This window comes from Protopterus annectens, chromosome 7.part0, assembly GCF_019279795.1.
Source record: "Protopterus annectens isolate FY-2018-M chromosome 7.part0, PAN1.0, whole genome shotgun sequence".
Lineage (NCBI taxonomy): Eukaryota > Metazoa > Chordata > Ceratodontiformes > Protopteridae > Protopterus > Protopterus annectens.
In genome coordinates this window covers 611,300,889-611,327,309 of record NC_056739.1, presented here as the reverse complement: position 1 = coordinate 611,327,309, position 26,421 = coordinate 611,300,889, and positions in this window count along the sequence as shown.

The following is a 26,421-nucleotide window of genomic DNA, read 5'->3' as shown; positions in this document are numbered from 1 at the left end:
TTTTACTTCCCCGTAAAGATATTATATGCCGGCAGTATAGCCCAAAACGTGGTACAGAGGGGATTTTCATTCCTACACTGTCAGCTTGTAGACTTTAAATTTACAATAAGTCAATATCCAGTCAAAAACTTCCATGGTTGCCCCTGAAAGTGTGGGTTTGTGCTTTGTAGGTTCTGCTTGATGACAAATAGTGGTACATAATAGTTAAATCTTTCTTCTGTTCGCTGTTATTTTTAAATTGCTCTCATCCTTGAGAGTGGCGAGATAGTCTCATGTCATCTGCCTTCTGTGTGACTAGCTCACTGCTGTAACTTTGTGGATTACCCATCTTGTGGTGTACTGGAAAGGATGATTGTCATACATTTTGGGGGTGAAGTCTGTCTGATGTGGAAACAAGCATTATTGGGGGGTGGTGAAGCCTTTTGGATGTCGTTGTCATTTTTTTGTAATAGTTGGAAACTGAGATGTACACATACATGTCATTTTTTGTAACAAATATCACAGTGGGGAGCTGAGATGTGATACGCATGCATAACAGCATTGTCAAAATAACTGGAAACTGACTTGTACACGTGCATGTCATTCTCACGTGTAATCATAGCTGGAAGCAGGAGATGTCTTATATATATATATATGTATTTGTATGTGTCATTGCCATAGTTGTCAGCATAGTTGGAATATGAGATGTTCACATTCGCATCATTAGTATCTTACGTGGAAACATGAGGTGTCATACACAAGTATGTCACCATTGCTGTAAAAGCTGAAGCTGAAATGTAAACATACTGAGGTTAGCACTGCAGGCATGCTGTTTTTTTCTAAAAGTGCATCAGTGCAATTCATAATTCCTTGCTGTTCTCATAAAGAATGACAGATACAGATAGGAGCAATTCTAAAGAGGTGTAATGTCTTTTGGGAAATTTCTTACATCTTCCCTTACCCACCCTACAAATAACTTTCTCAAGAAGTGTAACAAATGACTGTTTTTTCCTATAATACTTTTTCATGGGGGGATGTGGAAGAATGCAAGAGAAGCAGAAGGATTTGTGTGTGCAAGTACCTATATGCTTTACAGGTGCTTTGAGCTTTCAGCTGACGAGCATACATACCTCTCAAGCTCTAAGCATTGAAAGTCATAGCAGTGGTCTTTAAAAGCATAGAATAGTCACAAAGAAAAACACATTATTTCGCAAAATAGAAGACATTTTGTTACTATAATTAGTGATAAGTTCAGTTATTTAAGGATGTTGCCTTATAACAGGTGTGACTTTATACAAAAACTGGAGGTAAAATCATATTGCTATGCCAAGATATAGCCATTTAGAGGTGTGATGATTGAGATTTTGTGCCATTTGGTGGAAATGCTTTTTATTGTTATCTAAAGTAGTAGCCCAGTGAAACTGTTGTGTGTAGTCAGGGTGCCTCATGTTTTGTAGGTGTTGGACCAAAACTACTAGTGTGTGGTTAAACAGTTAAAGTTGTATGAATGCATAAGAGCAAAGTAGCTGTGTGGACAGCAGAAGCCAGTGTTACTTCTTCCATTTATAAAACTGTAAACATGCAGCTGCTTGGATTAAAATAAATACATGGTTTACATTTTAATGTAGTAAAGGCTTAAATCAAGTTTAATTTGATGAACAAGGAGTATTTGTCTTTTCTTGCAAGTTTGGCAAAATCATTATAATTGGTTTAACTTTCACTTAATCAAGAGGAAAGTTAAAGTATACATATCTGTAGGAAACATTCACATATATTTTCTTAAACAGCATGGGACAACTGGAAGGGTTTGGGCAATCCCAGGTGCGTGAAAGCAACACCTATACATAAGGTGTTCATAAATGGCAAGTTATCTCTTACTGCTGTCAGTGTGTAATGTGGATATAATGTGTAAGCTGCTTATTAGAGATTTAGAGACGGTTCTTTTCACTCAGACATAGACTGAGAGACATGTATATCTCTGTGTTCATTTGATTGTTTATGTTTCTTTTATAAGTCTTATAAGCCACTGGGCTGTCTCCATCACTCTAGGGTTAGCTGGTCAGTCCGCTTATTTTATACCTCTTTTATAATCTACAATAACTAAATAAGGATGAGAGGTTGAATTTTTCTAGCAAAGCATGCCTCATTTGGAAATAAATATATAATTGTGTCAGGGGAGGGGGATTTTTTACTTCCCTCTTAAGAATTTGCTGAATTTTGCATTACCTGAGCTGTTTTCACATTTGTTCTTAGATGAACCACCCATCTTCTGCCTTATTGATTCACGCTGGGTATTTCTGAAGGTTTTGTCATAGTCCCTCTTCCCATACCTTATTTAGACGGTGCACATTTGTTTCAGTGAGGCTTTTTAGTTTCACATCCTGCACTGTCTTACTATAGTTCTGTCTGTATTGTATTGCAGTTATTTAATAAATAATCTCAGAACAGAGTAATTAGTGTGATATCTTACTAGCAAGCCATACAGTAACAATGCTGCCTTGTTCCAGCTACTGGTGTTAACAGTTATCGGAGCACTTGGTCACGCTGGATCTTTAGCTTGTCTGTGGTCTTGTTCCACTGCTTTATTGCTTTTGTGTCACTGGAAATGTCTTGTGGTTGCCTGTATATATCCTGTCAGTTTTTGAAGTAGCAACATGCTCTGAGCCTTACTTAAAGGCATAATTTTGGACTTTTTTGTATTGAAGTCTCATGCCAGATACAACACATTTTTCATACGATGCATAATTGTTTGCCATTTCCTTGGTTGTGTCACAGGTTTATTTTATGTCCTATAAAATGAGCAGAGATTTGTTCCAAACAATTCAGCAGTGATCCTGGTAAAAGTGAGATGGTCGTGTTACATGAAAAAGAGTGGTGTGTGTGTGTGTGTGTGTGTGTGTGTGTGTGTGTGTGTGTTGCCCTACTCTCTCCTGAATCATTACCTTATCAGTTTACCCTGGTAACTGTTGGCTAAGTATGTTCACAGCTTCAGTGGTATCTAAATCATCAAAAGATAGAGACTAACTAGGCCCACCCAAGTCAGAGCACTGCTTATTTATTGCTTTTTTAACAAATAATACTGTCTGGGTGAAGGCCATTAGCTGTGGAAGCAGAAGGAAAGAGCTCCAACATGTAATTTTAGTAAGTATGTTCAAGCAAAACAATTGTCTACAACCTTTGTAACATACTAAAACATGCTGTTTATGCAGGCCAAGTAAGTTAGGCTGATACACTGGGTAGCTGGAAGTGGTTTTAAAGAATAAATTGCTTAAGAGAAATTTATAGCATGCTTACATTCACACTTGTATATATTTGTGTATGTATGTGTGTGTGTGTGTGTGTGTGTGTGTATATATATATATATATATATATATATATATATATATATATATATATATACATACATATACATATATATACATACACACATACACATATATATTTATAAACATTTATATATGTATGTGTACGTGTGTGTATACCAGTTTATATGTGAATATACACTCAAATCTACACGTTTCTGTGTGTATGTATACATACACATATATGCGCACGTATACATGGAAGAGGTGTGTAAGTAACTAGCAATAAATTCACTGCTAGGTACAGTCAGAGAATGGTTAAAGGTAGGTTGTATTTTACTTAGAGTAATGGTATGAAAGATTTCATTTATTAGGTGTAAATGGGACAGTGTTGGACAAATCAGATTGCCAGGAAGTCATTAAAATAATGGCCTGAATACCAGACTCTAATTCTCAGCAACCAGCTCTTTATTTCTTCTTTGTTACTTTGAAATCTGGTGGCCTAGCATTACAGTATTTATATGAGGAAGTGTCCTGCCCTGTTTTGCTGGGCTTGAGTGATGGTACCAATAGAAAAATAATTAAAAATGGAAAAAAAACATTGCTTTGTCATAAATGATTATGAGACATGACAGGATGCAGAAATACTGTTTGATAATTCTTAAATATTTAACATGATGCCTTCATCTGTGGAAAAAATGGCACATGACATAAATCACTCCAAAATCCAAAAATGAAAGACATCATATCTGATATTGTGTTTTTCATTCTTCCTCAACAGTGGGTTTGGATCTAATCCTTGGATCCGACACGGATGCATACACAGGACTTTGGATCCTGCTCTGAAGCTCCTCCCTCTAACCGTAATGCTCAATTTTATCCCCAGGACCTCAAATCTCGTTTGTCGTCATTGTGGTTAGATGTAGGTTCTGCTCTCGAGCATTGTAAGCAGTATTTTTCTTATAATATTTGCTAGTTTATTTAAGTAAATGTTTCTAAAAATTTGTAGTCTTTTTACCTGTTACCTCTTCCTTAATTTGTCACTGGCATTACAATTCTTTCCTGAATCTTTTCTTAACTTTCTACTCAGCCTTGAGTAGTCTTCGTACCATTGCTGGTATCTTTTCCTTACCTTTTAGGTATTCCTGGTATACCATAGCTGGCATTGTTTTCTTTCCTTCTTAGGCTGTTTTATGTCTAAAGAAAAGCTTCACGTAGTTGCTGTTTATACCATTGCTGCTGTTTCTCCCGTATCTCTGGTATTCTCCTTTTTTATGTTGGAGAAACCAACTGGATTTAAAAAGCACACTTCTTGTGGGCATAAGATCCCAAACTCAGATGCTCAGAAGAAGTGCGTGTATTGCCTAGGTCCTGAGCATCTTGACACAGCTTGTCCTGTTTGCACCACCTTTAATCCCAGGGCATTATCAGACGGGCACAATACATTCATTTTAAAAGGGTTGCTTCCTGCTTCTTCTGAGGCTCAAATCCTCTTGAAAACAGACAGATCAGTTTCTTCAAACAGGAAGAGATCTCCTCAGAAGTCCCCAAGGGCTTCTTCGGAGCCCCTGGACAAGATTAGAAAATTTTCAGATCCACCTACCTCAGATCTGAAACCTTTTGGGTCATCCTCAGATACAAAGCCTTCATTGGATCTGAAAGGCTTGGCTCCTGTTGTCATTTCACCCTTGCCATCTTCTTCATTTTCGGGATCCTAAGTCCTTGTATCTGAGATCTACTTCAAGCCGCAGAAACAGCATACCAGAGCACCAGATTACGCAGTTAAACCTGTGCCACCTTCTCTGCCAGCTCAACTTTTTCATACTCGAAGAAACACTCTAGACCCTTATCCACAGTGTCTTCCAGATCTTTTAGGAATTTGTCAGAGGCGGATGTAGATAGGATGATGAGGAAATTTCTCCGGTCTCCAATTCAGATGGGGTTCCAGCGAGCACCGGCCTCTCTTGGATCAGTGAGTGCACCTGGTAAGTCCATTCTCTCTCTTCTTCTTCGATCTGACTGGTGGTTTCAGAGTCTCAGGATACGAGATCTCTGAGAGGTTCAATGTCAAATCCAAGGAAAGTACCTTGTTTGACTTTGACAGTGTCCCTGAGGAATTCTGCTCCTATACCCTTGGTCTGCACCAGGTCCAAGGGGTTGGGCTTAGCTCTGAATTTGACAGATCCATCCCTTCCTCTCAGAGCCTCTGTCCTGGACAGCTTGGATACAGTTCTCCCATTGAGGCTTCTCTCTAGGGGCGGCCCCAACCTACCTTCCTTGGAGGCTTCGGCGCTGAGGAGGCGGGGAGAGGTTTCCTCTGGTCCTTTAGCTTGCAAGGTGGTAGGGCTTTCTCACTTCACAGAAAACCATCTTCTCTTGTCTTGGATCCTACCCATCTCCCATCTTTGATTCTGAGCACTGAGCCCATCAGCTCTATTCCACATGGACAGAGTGTTCTGGGAAGTCTCCAGACAGTTCCTCTAGAGGAATGCCCCCCCACCCTTCTGATACCACTCCTGAACAACCCATGGAGGAGGTTCCTCAGAAGCAGAATTGTAAGAGGAGGCACATAGACTTGCCCATGGAGTCTCTCACAGAAGACACTGATTTTGATGCGAGTGTAGGATCCCCCAAATCCCCATCCAGTGACATCTCCTTTGGAGATATCCTCAGGATCCTCAAACAGAAGGGTGGTTGGCCTTCCCAATCTCCTTTTCCTGAAGAATCAGCGTTTCTGGAGGCTTTTGGTTCTGGACCATCTATGTTTTGGGTGTCCCCTGGTTTCCCCGCTGGGCTTGGAGGGAACGGAACACTGTTGAACCTATTCCTAAGCACCCGGGCAAATTTCTGGTCCATTCTGCTGATAGATCCCACTGGAGCAAGGGAGTCCCGGTTGATGCAGCAGCCACATACCTCTCAACTGTACAGGTTTTCACAGAATGTCGAGATGTTTGCCTAATATTTTTGGTCTGCATTCCATAAAGTTGTGGTTTTCTGGCAAATTACTAACAAATCGTTTAAGACTGAAATTAGAAAATAATGACAAACATTTATGTTTCAGACTTTATACCTTTCAGAAAATTCATGCTAATGCAAAACCTGTTATTCTGTCAACTTTCTAAGTTTGTAAGAGCGATATTTAAAAATTGTCCATATTTTTGGTCCTTTTCCTCACTTTTATTTATTGCTTTGTCCAGACTTCTTGCTCTTAGAGGTTGAGAGGTATGGGCAGCCACAAAGAAGGAGTTAGCTGAGCAGAGAGATGGACAGATTTGGAAAGTGATTGTTTGCCTCAGCTACGTTCGCGCTGAGGTTGTTAAACTACTTGGCACACACCACTCAGCTACAGAGAGATTTGACTAAGGAATTGTCAAACATTCTGTTCGTGTCCATGTCTGCAAGGATTTCAAAAAGACTTCCTCTCAACTGGCCATATCAGTGAGGCTGATCTCCCATGCAGCAGAAAGTACTTCATGGGCTGGATCAGGCATGGACATAAGGAGACATGCATTGATGCGGCTATGCGATTTTGTGGAGTCCTTCAAGATGTCCTTTATCATTGCCCCCTTTGGGGGCACTTCCTTGTTCTGGCCATAAGTTAAAGACATGCTTACCAACAGCCAGCAAGAGGGAAAGACTCTGTCTGCCGTAGTAATCAAGTTTTTTACCTTTCAGAGAATCTTCTCTAGAAACCAGTGAGGTGGCAAGAAGATGGATGTGGTTCCAAATATTTCAAGGACCTTTCCAGGATTTGCACATGAATATTTTCTCCAGAGGCAGAGGAGGAAATTTTAATGGAAGATGTCGTCCTAGAGGAAGAGAGGACCCGCAGAGCCAGGGCTTCAGAGATTTTTTTCCAATAGACCCAATCAGCACTCCTGAAATGCTGCCTGATTGTCCAACCCTGGAGGCAGTTGGGGTTAATTTCTCTTTGCACCTAGACGCCTGAACTGGTGGGTGCTAAGAATCATATCCACTCTCCCTATCCAAAAAAGGAAATTTCCCAACATTCTACCCAGTCAAAGGAAAGATTCAGCACAAGAAATACAAAAGCTGCTACAGAAAAGAGTCATCCAGGAGGTCCCACCTGACCAGATAGGATTGGAACTTACTCACACTTTCTTTTAGTACCAAAGAAAACAGGGGACCTATAACCCATTTGGGATCTAAGCAAGTTGAACCAGTATGCAAAGAAGATGAAGTTCCGCATGGTTACGGTTCAGTACATCCTGCCTCTTCTGCTAAAGGATGTTTGGATGTGCTCTGTAGATCTCCAGGATGAGTACTATCACATAAAAATAAACATGCAATCCAGGAGACATCTGCACTTTTGGCTGGGAGCCAATCATTACCAATTCAGAGTACTGCTCTTTGGACTCACCACAGCCCCCAGGGTGTTTACCAAATACATGGCAGTCATGGCAGGTAACGTGAGACTCAAGGGATTCCAGGTGTTTCGATGATTGGCTCCTCACTGCCCCATCCAAGCATCAACTTTTACAAGCCAGGGACTACTTGCTGCTGGTTTCCAACACTTTAGGCATTTCAATAAACCATGCTAAGTCAAACCTTGTCCCGGTACAAACCCTGGAATTCATAGGGACTCTCTTGAATACTACAACTCAGGTGGGCTCAGTACCTCTCCATTGCATCACATCTTTGAGACGTCCGGTGTGGTCTGTACTATCTCACCTGTCTCCTCCAGCAAGATTAGTACTACAAGCTCTGGGGTCGATGTCAGCTGCCATACTTCTAGTCCCTCTAGTACAATTCTTTATGCAAATCCTTCAGTGGACCTTAGCGGTACAGTGGTCCATACTTTATCAGTGACCATGGATGGTTCCCAGCTGGGGGGAGCATTTCTTGGGAAAGATGGTCCAAGGCACGTGCTCCCCTTTGGAGACCAAGTTGCATATCAGCATTCTAGAGTTGAGAGCAATCCTTCTAGCGTTGCAAGCATTTCAAGATGTTCTCCCTCTAGGGACTATTGCAATTCAAACAGACAACATATCAGTAGTTTGGTACATCAACACGCAAGGAGGAACCCGATCTTATCCACTGTGTAGAGAGGCCATGAGGGTTTGGGAATGGGTGATCACTTCAAACCTCTTTCTCATTGCAATGCACATCCCAGGGAAGGCCAACAGACTAGTCGACAGGTTCAGCAAATCCATTTTGATGCCTCATGAGTGGTAGTGCAATCAGTCAATAGCAGATATGATCTTCAGCCATTGGGCCCAGTCTTGATGCTACCTATTTGCCTCACTTCTCAACAACAAGTGCAGCAAGTACTTCGCTCTGAGCACCCCTCTGGGGGGAGTCACCAAGAGATGCTCTGATTCATGGTTGGTCCCTGGGTCTTCTGTATGCTTACCCTCCTCTTCCTGTGATTCCAAGGTTCTTACAGAAAGCAAGCAGGCTGAAGAGCTTTGTCATCCTCATTGCTCCCTTCTGGCCTCAACTGGTATGGTTCTCCTTCCTGCAGTCTCACTTGAGATATCCTTCATGGATACTGGAACCTTCTCAGGATCTCCATCGAGAATTCAACATCCCAGTCTCCATGAACTTAAGCTAACTGCACAGTTTCTCCACTTCCAGTAGCAGTTAGACAGTCCTGGCTTTCTTCCCCAGTCCTTAAGATTATTTTGGCCTCTCAGAAGGCTTCTATCAAGAAAGTCTACAGAAATAAATGGAGAAAAGTTTCGGTTTGGGCTTCCAACCAGAATATTGACCTTTTTTCAGCACCAACTTCGGTCAATTCAACCATTCTTCTCTTTCTAACAACTCTTTTTAAAGAAGGAGCTAGTTTTTTTTTTTTTACAATTAAGCTTCAGTTGGCAGCGATTTCTAATTTCCATTCTGGAAACAAATGCTTTTCCTTTGGCTTCATCCAGATTGTGTAGAGCCTTCATGAAGGGCATCTTTCTCCTCAGACCCCTAATAAAAGACCCTTCTCCTCCTTGGGACCTTACTGTGGTCCTTCAGGGATTAATTCAGAAACTCTTTGAACCAGCAGACAAATGTGATATTAATCATATTTGTGCAGCATCCACTTGGCCAAAGACTCGTACTTTTGTTACACATTACAAATAAGACATTGTCTCCAGAAGCAGAGCTTCTTTTGGTTCAACAGTGCTCCAGCATGCCCCTCCATGAGGGCCTCCTGAGGGCTACATAGCTGGAGACTCAGTCCCACTGGTGAGGAAGAATGAAAAGGACAACGTCAGATTTATAAGTTATGTAGCCACCATAACTTGGTATCTGTGTTGTCCATTTTCATTCTTCCTCACCTTCCCTCCATCCAATCCCCATCCTTGTCACTCCTAGAAGTGCCTGCTAGACTGTATTGGAACAATTTAGTTCCAGGTTTGAACCCTGATTTTTATTATGCCTGTATCTATCTCTGTTATAAAGTGGGAGATTAGGCAGCAAACTTGATCTGGTAGAATAGAGCATTATGGGTAGAGGGAGGAGCTTGAGAGCTGGATCTGAAGTCTTGTGTATGCGGCCAAGTTGGATCCGAGGAACGGAACCAAATCCACTGGTGAGGAAGAATGAAAATGGACAACACAGATGCAAAGTTAGGATGAGTTCATAACTTATAATTTTGACTGTACATCTTTTCAATTTAGAAAATTGAAAATAAAGTGCCCTTGCAGGCTTGTGTGAAAGTGCAATTATGTAAAAGTATTTGGTTTGTTGTAAACATTTGTTTACTTCATAGCCGTTATGTGAGAATATCCCTTAATATTTATATGTGTTGCACAGTGTTTGTTGTTGAACTTGTGAACTACATATGAGAGAACAGAAGGGTTTGAGAGCATCTAACTTTAATTATGTACATTGTGTGAAAACAATATGGTTACAACAACCTACTAAGCCAAGAGCCACAGCTTGTTAATGTTAGCATGGCCAAGGGGCACTCAGGTGCATGGCCTTGTGTGAAAAATAAGTAACTGTGACAAATGTTAATTTTCAGTGTAGAGTATGCAGTTTTGGTCAGTTGTGTTTACTTTTTTCTTTTCATTAACATGTTGACATAATTGTCAGGAAGCTTCCCCTAGTTTGTACTGTGAGAATTTTGCATTTATGTGGAAGAAAGTGACAAATGTTTTGTGAGGGATTACTTTTGGTGATAGTTTACCCTATTCACTTATTGCAGTGATGACAAATCTTTTGGGTTTGGTGTGTCAAAAGCTCCTGGCACAAATTCAGTCCATTTCACGTGAGCAACAAATGCAAAAGCAGTGTCTGTGGTAACTTAGGTGTTGGTGATCACTGTCCTGTCACCCAAAACATGCGTGTGTCACCTTTGACACTCGTGTCATAGGTTAGGTTCGCCATCATTGACTTATTGTTAGAGTAGTTCTTGTCCTGATCCTACCCACAAAGACTGATATTCATTCGTTTTAGTGGTTTATTTCTTTGCTTAAAGGGTAAGCCAGTTTGGCACAAGTGTCTTGTTTTCACTCTTAAGTTACTTGCTCAGACATGGCTTGCAAGTGAGAAAGATTGAGCAATTCAAACTCAGGATTCTCTGAGTTTACTGTGCTGCATTTCTGCATTCATTGTCTTCTTAGCTAAATAGTCTGTAACCTGCTACATTGCAGCTGTTATTAACTCATTCTCTCTCTAGTACAGTGGGTGTGGCCTGAGCCTTTAAAAAATGAATTCTCACCTTACAGGTCTAACAAATATTCATTGAGGAGGTCAAGTAACACAATTGTGTTTGCCATCATGTATGCGTCAAGATGAAATATTCTTATACCTTGTATGTATTATGGTTTTGGAATAATTAATGCAAATATGAACAAGCAATATGTGATGCCTAGAGGCACTGTAGGAGGTAACTACAGAAATGCCTGGAGGTGCACTGGGTTGTAATGCGTTAATATCATTGTTATTTCTTCATACATGATTTTAGCAGATATAATATCAAGAATTCCTAACAGTTTAAAAAAGTGTTTATTTTTGCATTAACCAGTTACACTTGGTAGGCACAAAGTAACCCCTTTCAAGAGAAACACTTGGGTGTTGACAGAACTTATTACTAGCACAATATGTAAGTTGAGAATGAGAGAACCAAACCAAGGACAGCTGGATGCAGCTCATGACCAGCGTGTAGCTTCAGTGATATGTGCTGCAATGCTTATCTAGAGGCAAATATCAGGGACAACTGTAGAGGCACATTGGTAGTTTGTTGTGGAACCTGCTGTGGATCTGTCACCCTGTCATTTTGTGAATGCTTTCATTCTTAAAAGATGCGAATATGACCAAACATTGATGTCAGCAAAGTATGTGCCCATTTTTGCACAACTGTAGACATCCACTCATGCTGTCAATTTCTGATTCCGACAGTACAGTGTTTAGCAGTGAAGTACAAATTGGCCAGTCTCCAAAGGGCTTGCCATAGCAAACTGCCACTTGGTGCTCAGGTGAGGAGACCTGTGGCTGAGCTATTTTATCCTTCCTGGTTGACCAGCTTTTTAGCTACTTAACTCCATCAGTGAAATGTGGTCCTTGATGCTGCAACAAGAAATCCATCCAGTTTGCTGTCAGGCCATATTAGGATTTTTTTTTATATGTTAAGGTGATGCAAGAGGTGTGGAAGTTAAGCAAAGATGTCAGTTAGTCTAGAATAAGTACCCTCCCACTTTATGGTAAGCATTATTGCTACATACTGGAGGCTGACATTTGCAATGTATGGATTCTGCCATGTACTGAGTACTATGGTACTGTGATTACCATGGATTTGGGGATGAATTATGTCACTGGTGGCCTAATAAAGGAAAAGGAGGAAGAATGTCATAAATCTGCCCATTTGTATGGGGTTCATCATGTTCAGTATGAACATACAGTCAAGCAGAGCTAGGGCTCTATCACTAACTAGCACAGCAGGGTTCTGGTGTGTAAGTTGGTATAAAGACAATAGGTCAGCTGCTATGGGAGAATAGTGTTATGCTGGTCTTGATGGTAGTCAGACTGTTGATTGGCAGCCCCCACTTCTCCATTTGCTAATCAAGTTTTGGTTAAACTCTGTCCAGCTGTCCGGCTTGGTAAAGTTTACATTCCTGTAGTGAAAGATCTGCCCACCCTTGTTGGTGTTTTGGTTATCTGGGGAGAAGCTTGTATGATCAATACACTAATCAGGTTTCAGTGACATGTAGTTGAAATGAGCAGAAAGGATTGTAAAGCATACTTTGTAAAACAGTGCTGATCAACTATCCAGCTGCTAGTCATTATGTCTTATTGGTTTTACTTTCATCCAGTCATGTGGCCTTTTGCAAGTAGACTGGCTTGCTTTTGGCCCTATCTGCTGTTCTCACGGTAACTTTATTATCATTAGTTGTTGATTTAATGGCTGCATATTCTGAGTATTAAAGCAATAACCGACGACGTGGTGTGGTATATTGAAGATTTACCCGTGTTTAGTGTGGTTTAATCACGAGGGCGAAGTCCAAATGATTAAACAAAGGCAACCGTGGGTAAATCTTCAATATACCACAACCACGGAGTCGGTTATTGCTATTATACAATGACATTATTTAAGAAAAAAATACTTACTTTTCTTAAATAATGTCTTTGTATGATGGCGTATTACTGTTCTTCCGCTGGTTGTGGTATACTGCTTATTCGTTTTGATGTACTGCGCATGCATATGGGACTTGCGTTCCCACGCATACCCAGTACATCAGTGCTTTGAAACGGAAGCAACAGAAAAAAGAAAGCCTCCGTTTTCTCTCTCTCTCTCTCTCTCTTTTTTTTTTTTTTTAAAAAAAGGTTTTGGAGCACTTTATACCAATGGAAAAAAGCGCTGGTATATTGTGGGATTTACAACGGGCACGCTGGTTGGGCTGGGCCAATCAGCGTGCACGTTTTCGAATATTAATAGGGAGTCATTGTATAGTAACTGTTTTCTTGCTGTACATGTCTTTGTTAGGAAGAAGCTAGTCAAATTAAGCAACATACTGGTTTTGCAGTGTGTAGTTTACATTGTTCAGGCTGTGCTTTCTCTAATTGTCTGATTGTGAGGAAGATGGTGTAAGTGACATGTACCTTCAAGACTAGTAGATCTTGTTGAGTATCTTTCTTGTAATGTATTATCCTTTGCTTTTTGCATTTTTATTTATGTTTTTCATAAAACTGTGTGAGATTTGGGACTGGAGAGGGTAGACTAGTGACCTCTTTTGTGATGTGCTCTGCTTTATATACTTATGCTTTTAGCACTGCAGAACTTTCTACATACTAGTTCCTTTACGGAGTACTTTTGGATGCCATGGTAAGATGACTGCTGTTACTTCATTTTTAAAAAAAAGTGTATGCAAAAAGGAAGTTTATTAAAAACAGAAATTTGCTTAGCAAACTGCAGCAGTGTGTATTTACCGGATAACCCAAGATATATGACATCTGGCTCTGAGGTTACCAAAAGTACTTCTTGCTAAGCAAATTAGCAGATCTGTGACAGAACCTATGTTTTTTTCCTAACAGAGACATATGCCAACTCCCACTTTGATCTTACTACAGTATTTTGTTTCCACTGATCTGATGGTACTCTTTGTGGGTCCATTACTGCTCTCCTTTTACTTCATCCTGATTACCTCAGCTGTTCGTTGCTCTTTTTAGGGGTGTATTGAGGGGGATTTCTACTTGTACCTCTTAACTGTACCTCATAAAAGGGAATGTTCCCTAGTTTTAGTCTTAACATTTCTATGTTCTACCGCTGTTCCACATTGAAGGAGTATGACACATATTCATTAATTTTTTTAACAAATACACATGGTAAATAGTATGAAGAAACAGTAATTAATAAGGAGTTAGTGTCTGACATTTTTCCTCCTTATTTGTTCCATAATGTTAGAGGTAGTGTTTCAAGTTTTGGAGATAGAAGGTTGAGAGATATTCACGTTTTTAATAGTTTTTATCCAAACAGATCTCCAAGAGTAGCATATTTTATATTTGTTTAATTATTATTATGAGACGGGCGCTCATTTCTGGAAGATACATTAGCAACTGTTTTAAGCTTAATTAACACTTGTTAAGCGAACAGTCACAAGCATAATCAAAGGGAGTTAGTGAAACAGAACACTTGCCAGATACAGTCAGAAAGGGACAGACAGGAATTCCAGTGTAAATGGAGAGATAAGACCACATGAGTAATGTCAGTTGCCCCAATGTAATGTTATAGGGATACAAAGTGCAATGAAGACTAAAGGAGACTTGATTAGAAAATTAAATAGTGTCAGCCCCACTGGACCTTTTGAGGGTGTAACACATTAAAAAATACACATTTAGAGTAATTTTCATAAAGCATTGATTTTTTTTTTTTTTTGGCCATTGAGTCCTGTTATTCTGAACCAGTGTGTTGATTTTTAACTGTCTTGGGTGATGTCACCCAGGGTAGTTGGGGAGTTAGTGGGAGCAGGGTAACTGCATCCAGAAAAAAATATTCATAGGTTCATAGTTATATATTAGGCTAATGACCACCAGGGCCTTTATAAGCCTAGCCATGCAATCCATCCCAGTTGTAACCTTATGTGTCATGGGCGTTTATTATGAGGGGGTATGTTAGGGCGTTTCTAGAGGTTATGTGGGGGGGGTATATTAGTTTGGACATCACTGTCCACCAATGTCAGAGACATGGGGACCTGACCCAGAGTAAATTTCTGATTTCCCATCTATTGTTCAAGGATACACTTAAATAGGGTTAGAAATGGATTCTGCTTCACATAAATGGGTAACCTGTTCCAGAGCATGGGGATCCTCTGAGATAACTATATGTCTCGGCAACATATCTTATTTATGTGACAAGCAAAATTTAAATTTTTGGAACTAATGGTTTTGATGCTGCTTGTTTTGTAGATGTGCAAAAGGTCTATCAGAGCTGGATCTGAGGATGCCAGGCATAGATCTCCTCTCAGTAACCTATAATAGACAGAGTGTAGAGACAGGGCTTTAAGGCGATCAGTATAGGACAATGTATTTCTACCCTGGATTCTCCTGGTAAAGAGCCTTTGTTAGCATTGCAACCATTGCATATATTTGGTCAGGTACATGTTGGAGTCATTATACTCAGTGATGTGGCTGATAAGGATCAAATAAAGTGACACTATGACTTCCTTGGACCTAGATGGCATGCCCTTACTTATAAGTTGGACTACATAGAATGATTTTCTTACTACCTTGGCCACATGTTGGCAAAGACCAGATTACTGTTTACATATGTTCCCAGATCCTTGACTACTAGGTCGACTCTTAGGGGTGTTTTATTGATGGAGTAATTAGCCTAGGTGTCAGTTTTCCCAAAAGGCATTATAATGCATTTTTTGGCATTGAATTTTAGTCTGTAACTTTGGTACCAGTTATATGTCTGTGTCAGACCATATTGTAAGATATTTGTTTCATTGGGGGAATTTTATAGCTCCCAGTCTGCAGTAATCTGGGAACTTGTGAAACCAAAAAAACAGACTGTAGACAAATGCGTATCAGATCAGCAGAAAGACCAAAGCCCAAACAGGTAGCCTGAACGCTAGTTTATTGTTAAAAATATTCGTAATAACAATAAACTAGCGTTCAGGCCACCTGTTTGGGCTTTGGTCTTTCTGTCATCTGGGAACTTGGTCAGCCAAAGACCCTTAACATTAGCCTGTACCTCCAAGAAGTAGGTGCCAAATAGGCACAGTCCCAGCATGGAGCCCTGAGGTGCCCCACTAGTGACCAGACTCTTACTGGAGGTGGCATCACCAGTCCTGACTTCCTGGGTCCTGTCTGTGAGCCAGCTGGCAATTCAGTGAAATATGTAGGGGTTTATGCCCAGTTTGGTGAGTTTGTCAACTATACCAAAGTGGGGTATTGTATTGAACACCTTAGCCAGGTCCAGGTAGGTGGTATTCGCCATTTGCCCCTCATCCGTTGCCTTGGTGACCTGCTCAAAGAAATCCCTTGACAAAGCCAAACTGGACTGGGTCCAGTGTCTGAAGGTTGCCTATGTGTTTGCTGATCATTTCTATGCTAATTAATTCCATGGCTTTGCATATTAGACTAGTCAGACTAATAGGTCTGTTTCCAGGATCAGTTAGTCACCCACCCTTGTGATGTGGGATAAATATTGCAGTCCTCCTCCATTCTTGTGGTACAAAGCCTGTTTTGAGGCTATAGTTAAAAAGTGGCTCAAGTGGTCTAGCTAGGTCATGTTTTCAGCTATTTAGGATGCATCCCAGAATATTGTCGGGGCCCACTGAGGCAGTGTTTTTGGGCTTAGCGAGCACCACCAGGACCTGCTCTCTGTTAATAGTTGGGGGCGTTATGCTAGTAGGCATTTCACGGAGGAAAGTGGGGGGTGGGGGTGAAGTTTGAGCTGAATTTGTCAGCCAACAAATTCGCTGTGTCGCTCTGATCAGTGAAAGTGGCACCATTGACAACTAGTTCGACATAATGATGTGTGCTTCCTTTGAGGTTTCAAACATAGCTGTAGAAGAAGGCCTTTGGTTGTCTTTAGGCTGTGAGGCTATCTTCACCACGCAACTGGCCTTTTTTGATTTAATTAGTTCTCTTAGTTTCCTGTTTAGTTTAGAGAGCTCTTATTATGGTAGTTGATCATGATGTGTGTACCATGACTTTTTTCCTATTCCCTATTTAGGTTAGGATTCCACCAATGTGATTTGTTTTAAAGAGTTTGTTTTGGGCTTACTTCTAGTAGGCACAGCGACCTCTATACATCCATTTACATGGTTATCGGAATTACTTATTTTACATTACCACTTTGTATACTTTCATGTCCTGATTTCTGAGATATGGGCATGATCTCATTTTTATGCTAATTCCTAATAAAATTTTAGTTGCTCTGTGTGTGTGTGTGTGTGTGTGTGTGTGTGTGTGTGTGTGTATTGGCATTTTAGAAAAGAATTGTAGAAGTAATGTTAATCATTTATTTATTTACTTTTTGTTGACATTTGTTTACGGGGAAATCCATGGGTGTGTGTGTGTGTGTGTGTGTGTGTGTGTGTGTGTGTGTGTGTGTGTGTGTGTGTGTGTGTGTGTGTGGGGGGGTTATTTTAGAAGTAATGTTCACTTTTATTTATTGACATTTGTGTACCGGGAAAGTCCAGCTTGATAATTTTATCCGTTTTCAGTGCAGGCACGTGGAGAAAAACTCCACAAATAAAAACTGAAAACATATTATATGTGTGTGACAACTGACATATTACAATATACTGTAAATATATAGATTAATACATTAATACACACGACATGTAGAGTAATACATATACCATAATTAAAACAAGATAAATACAGTATCATATAGCGCTGAAAAGTGTTGACATGTTATAAGTACGTGAGTTTATTACTCATTAAGCAACTTTTCCTGCCTTCCTAATAACTGTTACTGCTGTATGCAGTACTGCAGAGTAGGGTCTTGTGAATATCTGTACATGGGAGACAGACATACACCTATGCAGAGTGAAAAAACAAATAAAACATGCAGTTACCCATCACAAGTATATACCTCTGTTATTTGCTTGTTATCCAAAAGTTACCTTGCTAGAGGTAAAATCTCTCCATGTGATAAATATATATGTATATATAATATATATATATATATATATATATATATATATATATATATATATTTATATATACATACATATATATACAAATATATATATATTTTTAGATGTAAATACATGTATGTGTGTATATGTATGTATATATATATATATATATATATATATATATATTTATATATATAAAATATATGTGTGTGTGTGTGCGTGTACATATATATATGTGTGTGTGTGTATATATATATATATATATATATATATATAGTATGTGTGTGTGTGTGTATACAGTAGAGAGTCAATTATCCGAACGTCAGTTATCTGAAACATCAATTATCTGAACCCAGTCTTCCAAAGTTTTTGGGTAGGACAAATCATAAAGTCTGAATATGCAAACGTTATACGTATTAGCTTATGCATGTTTTCTGAACTTGTGGCCTGTTTGTGTGTGAAAAATATTCTTTATTGTCGACTGGACTTGCTGAATGGTTGAAAAATATATTCCGAGTGCAGAAAAAATAAGATTTTTGAAGCTTTTTATCTAGTTCAGTGTATGTTTGATTATCCAAACTACCCTTGTTCCCAATTAGTTTGGAGTTTTTATAGATATATATATATATATATATATATATATATATATATATATATATATGTAGGGATGTGTGTGTATATTATATTATATGAGGTGATATCAGATGTGTTAAAACTGGAAATAAAACAGAACTTAACATAGAAGCCAGTGATTAATGTTGAAAGGAAAATAAATTAGTAAAAAGCTGATTTTAAAAGTGTTTATAATATATGTGTATCAGTAAAGTGTAAACAGTATGTACATTTTGAGTTAATTAAATATGATATGTAGTGGAATGAATTTATATATAGCAATATAAATACATTACATTAATGCAGTGCATATATTTTTATTAGTCTAAGTACATATATATTAGTGGTATACATTTGCGGATGGTAATATTATATTTAATACAGTTATATCAGTATATGTATCTTATATATGTTTTAAGTGAATAATCATGCTGCCTGTTGCAGACATACCTTCATGCTGTTGTTCATTGTATGATTTTATAATCTAAAACAGTCTCTGAATGCAGAATTTCTTCTCTTATTCTTATTAAATTTGTACTGTTGGCTTGGTTCCAACTATTGAAAAGTTGTAAATGATGTAACTTTGAACTCAAATAACACCACTTTTAAGTGCCTTCTGAACAGTATGCAGGCAAGCCTGTTAACAGGTGCCTCAAGCAGTAAAATAATTACTGTCATCCACACTTGGGGGAATTTATTAAAGCTTACACAGTTTTTTTTACTTTGTAGGCATCTTGCCACACTGCTTACACAAAAGTAAACAGGTTTTAGATTCAGTAAACACTGCTGGACAGTCCGCATGCATGTGCCAACACGGGAAGTTCCGTGGCATGCAAATCACCTCATAAGCAGGTGAATCTCAAGCAAATGAGGCAGGTAGAGTAATCCAGCAAGCAGATAGGCAGCTCTGCAGACCCTACATCAGTGTCCGTAGTGTACATGGAAAACTTCCATGTACAGGAATGTAGACAGACAATAGGGCTGTAAAAAATGTATATAGATGGACAGAAATGGCATGCCACATACAGATATGAGCGAAACTGTCTTCCGTGCATCTGACAGATTAAAGGAAATAAAAGAAGTAAGTTAAATTAAATGTATTTTTTTTAATAATCTGGGCATGTTTGCATGGTGAGCCACAGTGCGCAAACATGCTTTATAAAAAAATAAAAAGAAATCGAAAAAACAAAATTAATAATATGTGACAGGAATGTATTACAGGACCCTGCATAGAATATCTGCAGTGGTGCATTGGTGCTGTTGCTGATGGCAGGGCATGTAAGCGTGTAGTTTCTGGGTTTTAAGCATGGATCCGTATGCAAATGAGGTGGAGTTACTGAATAGCATAAAGGGGTAATTGTGTCCGCATATCCCCTCCATGTAGGCAGAGAACTTTGTTTACAGAGAAGGTAGCTGACATCAGGGGAGGGTGTGTTCAATTCACTTCTAAGCTTATTTAAGCTTAGCTGTGCCTGTTTGCGTTGCTCTGTCATCAGAATGATCTGTTATGTATAGATATGTCGATACACTCTCTCACATACATAGTATGTTTATCACTGTGTAGTGTCAAATAGATATATACCAATATATATATAACTATATATGTCACAATGATACATAGACTGTACCCATATATCTACATGACACATATACATATTATACACATACACGGTTACATGTGTGTGTGTGTGTGTATATATATATATATATGTATGTGTGTGTGTGTGTGTGTGTGTGTATATATATATATATATATATATATATATATATCTGTTAATTACATAAATATGTGTGTAGATGTCTGTCTTGTCCTACGTACCCTAATAATGGTGAGTAAATCTGCACTGTCACACAACCATACTGTTGCTCAAAGGATCCACACTAAGGACAGAACAGTACATAATCTACTTACCTACAGACCCCTGTGCCTGCTGGATGCCACCATGTAGAGACGCAGGTGAGCAAGTGGTGTAATGTATAATGTTGTCAACGCACGCATGGACAGGGCATATTGTTCCTGCCAACAGGTTTGAATATCTAACAGCAGACAGCCAGATATGGCCATACTGGTAACTGTACACGCATAACTAGAATAATAACAGTTACCTCACTTCTGGGATACTAGTTGCAGATAACAGTACAAAGCAGTGTCACTCTGCAGGCCACAGATGCTGTTCAACACAAGCCTAGCTTGTGTAATGCACAAGTACTGTGCCTGCAATCAGATGTACAACAGACTCAGCCTGTGGCACATGTGATAAGTACTGTGATCTATAGTGAATAGGACTAGATAGATAGGGAGTTCTGATCTCACTGCAGACTACATGGTGCGCTTCTGTGTGTGTGTGTGTGTGTGTGTGTGTGTGTGCCTGTGCGTGTGTCCCTGCGGAACTGACATGCCTTCATGGGCTATCCACCTGCAATGTTTATGAACATTTTGGCCCTGTAACTTGCTGCTGTCCTCCAAACTATCTTCTTCTACAAGGCCTGATGATGTCATCCACCTTAAGACTACCAGCTGACAGTGCCGTATCAGACTTATGCCATGGTGCATGCAATAAATATTGGGATCTGTAGTGTGCAAGACTAGATAGATAGGGGTTCTAATCTCACTCCAGGCTGTTTGGTGTATGTGTATGTCCAGATGGCATAAATATGATAATGTTGGTAACTTAGAAATATGTAGCGTTTTGTAGTACTTAATTTGTATTGTGTGATGTGGTGCTCCCAAATTACTGACCACAACAAGGCCTGCTGATGTCATCAAGCATAATATGTCCTGAATTGATAGCAGTAGCAGACATGAGGTATGTTGTGGGCATCATGTACTGTGATCTGTAGTGTATACCTTTACATGGGTAAGTGTTCTCATCTACCTACAGCCAGCTGGCACTGCTTGTGTGCCTTGGCATGTCCTGTACGCAGTGATTGGAAGTAGTGCTAGACTCAGTGTACCCATGTTTGTGTGTGAGCCTGTTAGAGAATTTTACATAATGTTATGGAACCATAGGACATTTGAACTTCACTAGCATAATGGCCATACAGCCCTCACAGTTATAGACATCTTTGTACCCGTAATTACAGGAACATCACATATTTCCCACTCCAAGAGGGACACATGCAGATGCCCTGGGTTGAGATGACTTTCGCACAGCCAATCATACAGATGGCATGTGGTGAGGTGCTCTGTGTGCCATTATGCAGGGTTCTGTTTCAAGGGTGTGTATAAGTCTACTAGACAAATCTCTCCCACAAGTATGTAGTACTAACGTCACATACAAGGTTAAAATCCTTAGTGAGCTATCCATCTACTATGTCTCCTACAGGTAGGCAGTATATGCAGTCAAGCAGGATCACGCATTGCCCCGTATGCAAGGCACAGATCACCTCTGAGTACTCTATATGCCACAGGTGACAATGACACTCATTGCTGATGATCCCCATTTGAACACATACTGAAGACATGAAGTGTCCTTGTGAAGGACCATACTGTTGTGTACTGTTGCCAGTACTGCTTGGAAAGGTACATTACCAAATGGCCAGTGCAGCAGATATTAGCATGCTGAGGGAAGAGTACTTGGAGGTTATGAATATGTCATAGGTGACTGTGGCCTCAGCTGTGCCATATGATTCCTGCTGTACCACTGTAGAGACATGGTGATCTGAGGCACATTAGGTGTAAACCTGTGTGTCCAGTTCGTTCACCCCTGAGTATGAACATGACATGTTACGACTTATGTGCTACTTACCAGGTACATAGGTGTAACTGATGGAAATGATACTACATATATATTTCCATGGAGTTTATGGCCATTAGTATGTCAGCAAGCATGTGTTCGCAATACATATCAGCTGTTGGAGGTGGCTGTCCCTGTGTTGCGAATGTGTGCCAGCAATGGGCCACTTAGTGACCCCCACAATGACGGTGTCATGGATGCCTAAGTGGGTGCTTTGTAAATGTTTCCTGAGTGGGGGATATATCAGACGGCTTGGCTCAGTCTAGGGAGTTATATGCCCCGATGTATCCTCACCCAGGACCCTGGTGACTGCCTTGGAAATGTCCACCACGTGTAACAGCCATGCTCCCCCTGTTACACATCTAACTTGTGTACAGTCATCTGTGTGTAGAACACATATATGTGTGTGCTGATCAGCTCCATGGTGATCGCCCCTACGGGCATATAGGTATAGATACTTGGAAAAAGAGGTGTATAGTTATGTTGGTCAGTGGATGCACCACCTCTGTGCAGGGATATAACAGTTGCCATTGTCCACTCAGCTGGAGTGCAGTCATTAGTGTAGGTATGATTGCATAGATTTCTCAATGCTGTTAATCTTCCTTGTGAAATCACATGTGGGATGCAGCTTGGAATGTTAGCATGTGCAGTAGATGCTGTGTAATTTCCAATGAGATGTCAGTTACAAACTGCTCTGTAAATGTGGAAGTTATGGGACATGGACAGATTGTGGGATTGTCATGTGTCACGTGGTGGAGACAAGGGAGTGTAGCTGACACAGACACTGTGAGTGTACAGGTTAGGTATAAGTACAGACCCATCATATGTGGCATCATGACGTATGAGGTCATTAACAATATGGGCCTATCCTTTGAGGTCACACATGTAACTACACTGTGCATTGTGGTTCTGTTTTATGTGGATGGCTGCTTTTGTCAGTTACCATGTCTTCACAACATCATAACTACACTATGTGCTTCTTTTAGCTGAAGTAGTAGTTCCTGCATGTCGGGGGGGGGGGGCACCCTCACCCCAACTGTCACAAAGCACTGTCCACCTATTATTGTACAGCGTGCTAATGGCTGTTGTCCATCAGTCAGGTTTGCTGAGCCATGACAAACCTGTGCCCCTCTTGTCACATTCAGCCGAGTTCATGCAGTTATAATGGTGCTGACATGATGCATGGGTGTAGATCTCTGCATACTTGCCTGTCCCATCTGAAGGGGGTGGTGCAGTCACGCTATGTCAGCCATCCCACAGGAGGTAATAAATGGCTTTTTTGACATATATGTCTGTATTGTCGGGGGGGGTGGTATGTGCTGGTAGTTCTAAGGAGACTGATCTGTGGCCAGATCCCACCAGGGAGGACCTCACATTGGGGGGCTGTACTGGGTCACCCATATTGATAAACACTTGATGCAATATGTTGATTCCCCGTGTTGGGATGTCACAGCACTGATGCAGGGCATTGTAGGTAAGGACCTGGACCATCCTTTGGGCAAGTGAGCCTCAGCCTGACTAAGCAAGACAGTGTGTACATATTACATTCCCTAATGTGTTTGTGTTCTGTACCGGCACCTTGCATGACTCTTCTTGCAACATGCTGGAAGTAACTACAATACTTACTTACACAGAGGAGAAGTAGCATGTAGTGCCAGGCAGTGTCCCCAGATCTCTGAGTCATGTCCCCTGAAATGCCATGATAGGAGTTAGCTTGTGTCGCTCACCAGGTCAGGATGAAACAAGCGAGCATCATGGGTTCTTGTTCAAACAGCTTTATTGTATGCAGATGCATCATAAATGAGATTAAGTAACTTCAACTTATAAACAGATTAGCTGTCATGCACGTGGATATTAACATTCTGGCTGTACTTTCAAAACGGCACTGAAGCTAACACATGCTTGGTATTTATATGCACACACAGATCTTGGAAATGCTTCTTAAAAGTACAACACACCTGTTATTCTACATCCTCCCTCTTTGAGAAAATAAGTTAGGCATCATCACTGAGTGTAATGAATATGCAATTAACATAGAAATGATTTTCATCATGCAATTATACAAAGCTAGATACATGTATAGAATTATGTCCAAGTTGCTATGTATTTCACACTAGGCTTTGAAATGCGATCATATCGTGTGACATAAAATTTGGTATCTGGTTTAGTAACTGGGATTGTCTCTGCTGACTGTTCAATCTTAGCAACACTGGAATCGTCTGACGGAACAGTATCAGGAGTCGACACGTTCTGGAACAAGAATATCTTCTGGATTGCTCTGAGAATTAGTGTCTTTATCACAGGTACGATGCTACCCGCGGTGGTGGTGCTGCGGTAGCGTTGTCGCCTCACAGTAAGATGCTGTCTGGTTCGATTCTCAGCGAAAGCGTCTTCTACGTGGAGACATGCGTGAATGGGCGTACCTTCGTTGAAGGTTGTGCGTCAGGCCTCGCAAGCCGGTACGTAAAAAAATCAACTGCCAATCATTAGCGGACCGGAGTTTCGCTGTGGCGACCCCTAACCGGGAAAAGCCAAAAGACACAAACATCACAGGTACGATGCTGCAATATCGGTTCTGCTACAGGAAGATGTCTGCGATTTCTCCTGTACTCCACACTGTCAGATTTAACAAAGTAGGATCTCTGCACAGATGATCGTTACTTGACCAATCCAGTCGAAACCTTTCACTGTTTGTATCCTCACTGTCTCTCCTTTTTTCAGTGGACGAAGAAATCTACTCGACTTGTCATAGCTGGACTTTCTCTGAGAAGGTGAGCTAAGTATATCGTCACGGGGTATGTTTCTGAGATTGAGTAAGTTCAGAAAAACATTGGTATTGTCATGCTTTGATTTTTCATGTAATTGCTTTGCACTCTGTACTGCACGTTCAGCAAGTCCATTCAACAGCGGATACTCTGGACTACTAGTAACATGTACAAAGTTCCATTGTCTGGCAAATTTCTGAAACAATTGTCTGGGTGAATTGCGTACCATTGTCAGAGATTAATTTCTGTGGACTGCCATGGACTGAGAAATGGCATTTCAACTTAGCAATGACTGTAGTAGAAGTTAAATTATGTAGATCGATCTCAAGCCAATTTGCATAAGAGTGTACCATTACTAAGTAATATTGATTATTCCACACAAATATGTCAGTAGCTACAATTGACCAAGGTAGATCAGGAACTTGAGTTAGCTGAACTGGCTCTCTTTGCAAATGTGCTTTAGTACTATTACATACTGAACAGGAAGAAAGTACTCTATCAATGTCTTTCACAAGAGAAGTCCAGAATACTAGTTTTCTTGCTTTTCTTTTAGTAGATTCAGAACCTGGGTGACCATGATGCAAAAACTGGATATATTCTTGTTGTAAGGAAGCAGGAACAACAGTTTTTAGGACCTTTGAAAATAATGTCAACTTCCATCAACAACTCATCTCTGTAAGGAAAGTAAGATTGCACTTTTGGTGGCACACTTACTTTGACGCCATCCAACACTGATATAGTAATTGAGCTTCTGCAAAACTGGATCAGTCATTGTATGATCTCATAGATCAAGTCTTGTGGTAAAAAAAATTACGCACTTCCATGACATCAAAGTCAAAATTCTCTGCATGAAGCTGCTCCATTGAATTTCTAGGTGCTCTGGATAAGGTTTCAGCCAGAAGTTTGCCTTTTGTATAGACCATTTTGAAGTTGTACTTTTGCAATCTGAGCTTCATTCTTTGTAATCTCGCTGACGCTGAATGCATAGGCTTCTTTAAAATAGTAACTAAAGGTTGACGATCAGTTCCAATCTGGATTTCTCGACTATAGATATAATCATGAAACTTGGAACATGCAAACACTATTGCCAGAAGTTCTTACTAAATTTGAGCATATTGCATCTCAGTCTGGGTAAGTATTCTAGATGCATAGGCTACTGGCTTGCCTTCTTGAAGAATAACTGCACCTAAACCAAATTTTGAAGGATCGCAGGAAAGAGTTACTGGTTTGTTGACATCATAGGTTCATAGGTAAGTCCTAGGCTATCTGCCCGAGGGGATCTATAAGCCTAGCCAGAATGTGTTGGCCCACTTAGATTAGTTCCCTTTGCCTCTGTCCAGCAGGGCCATTAGTTCCCTGTGCCTGTGTCCAGCAGAACCACTGCAGTGATCCTGGGGTAAGTTTTCTGTTTCCCATCCACTTGTCAAGGTTGAAGAGTGTTAGTGAGGGGCTCTGCCTAATGTAGATTGGAATCCTG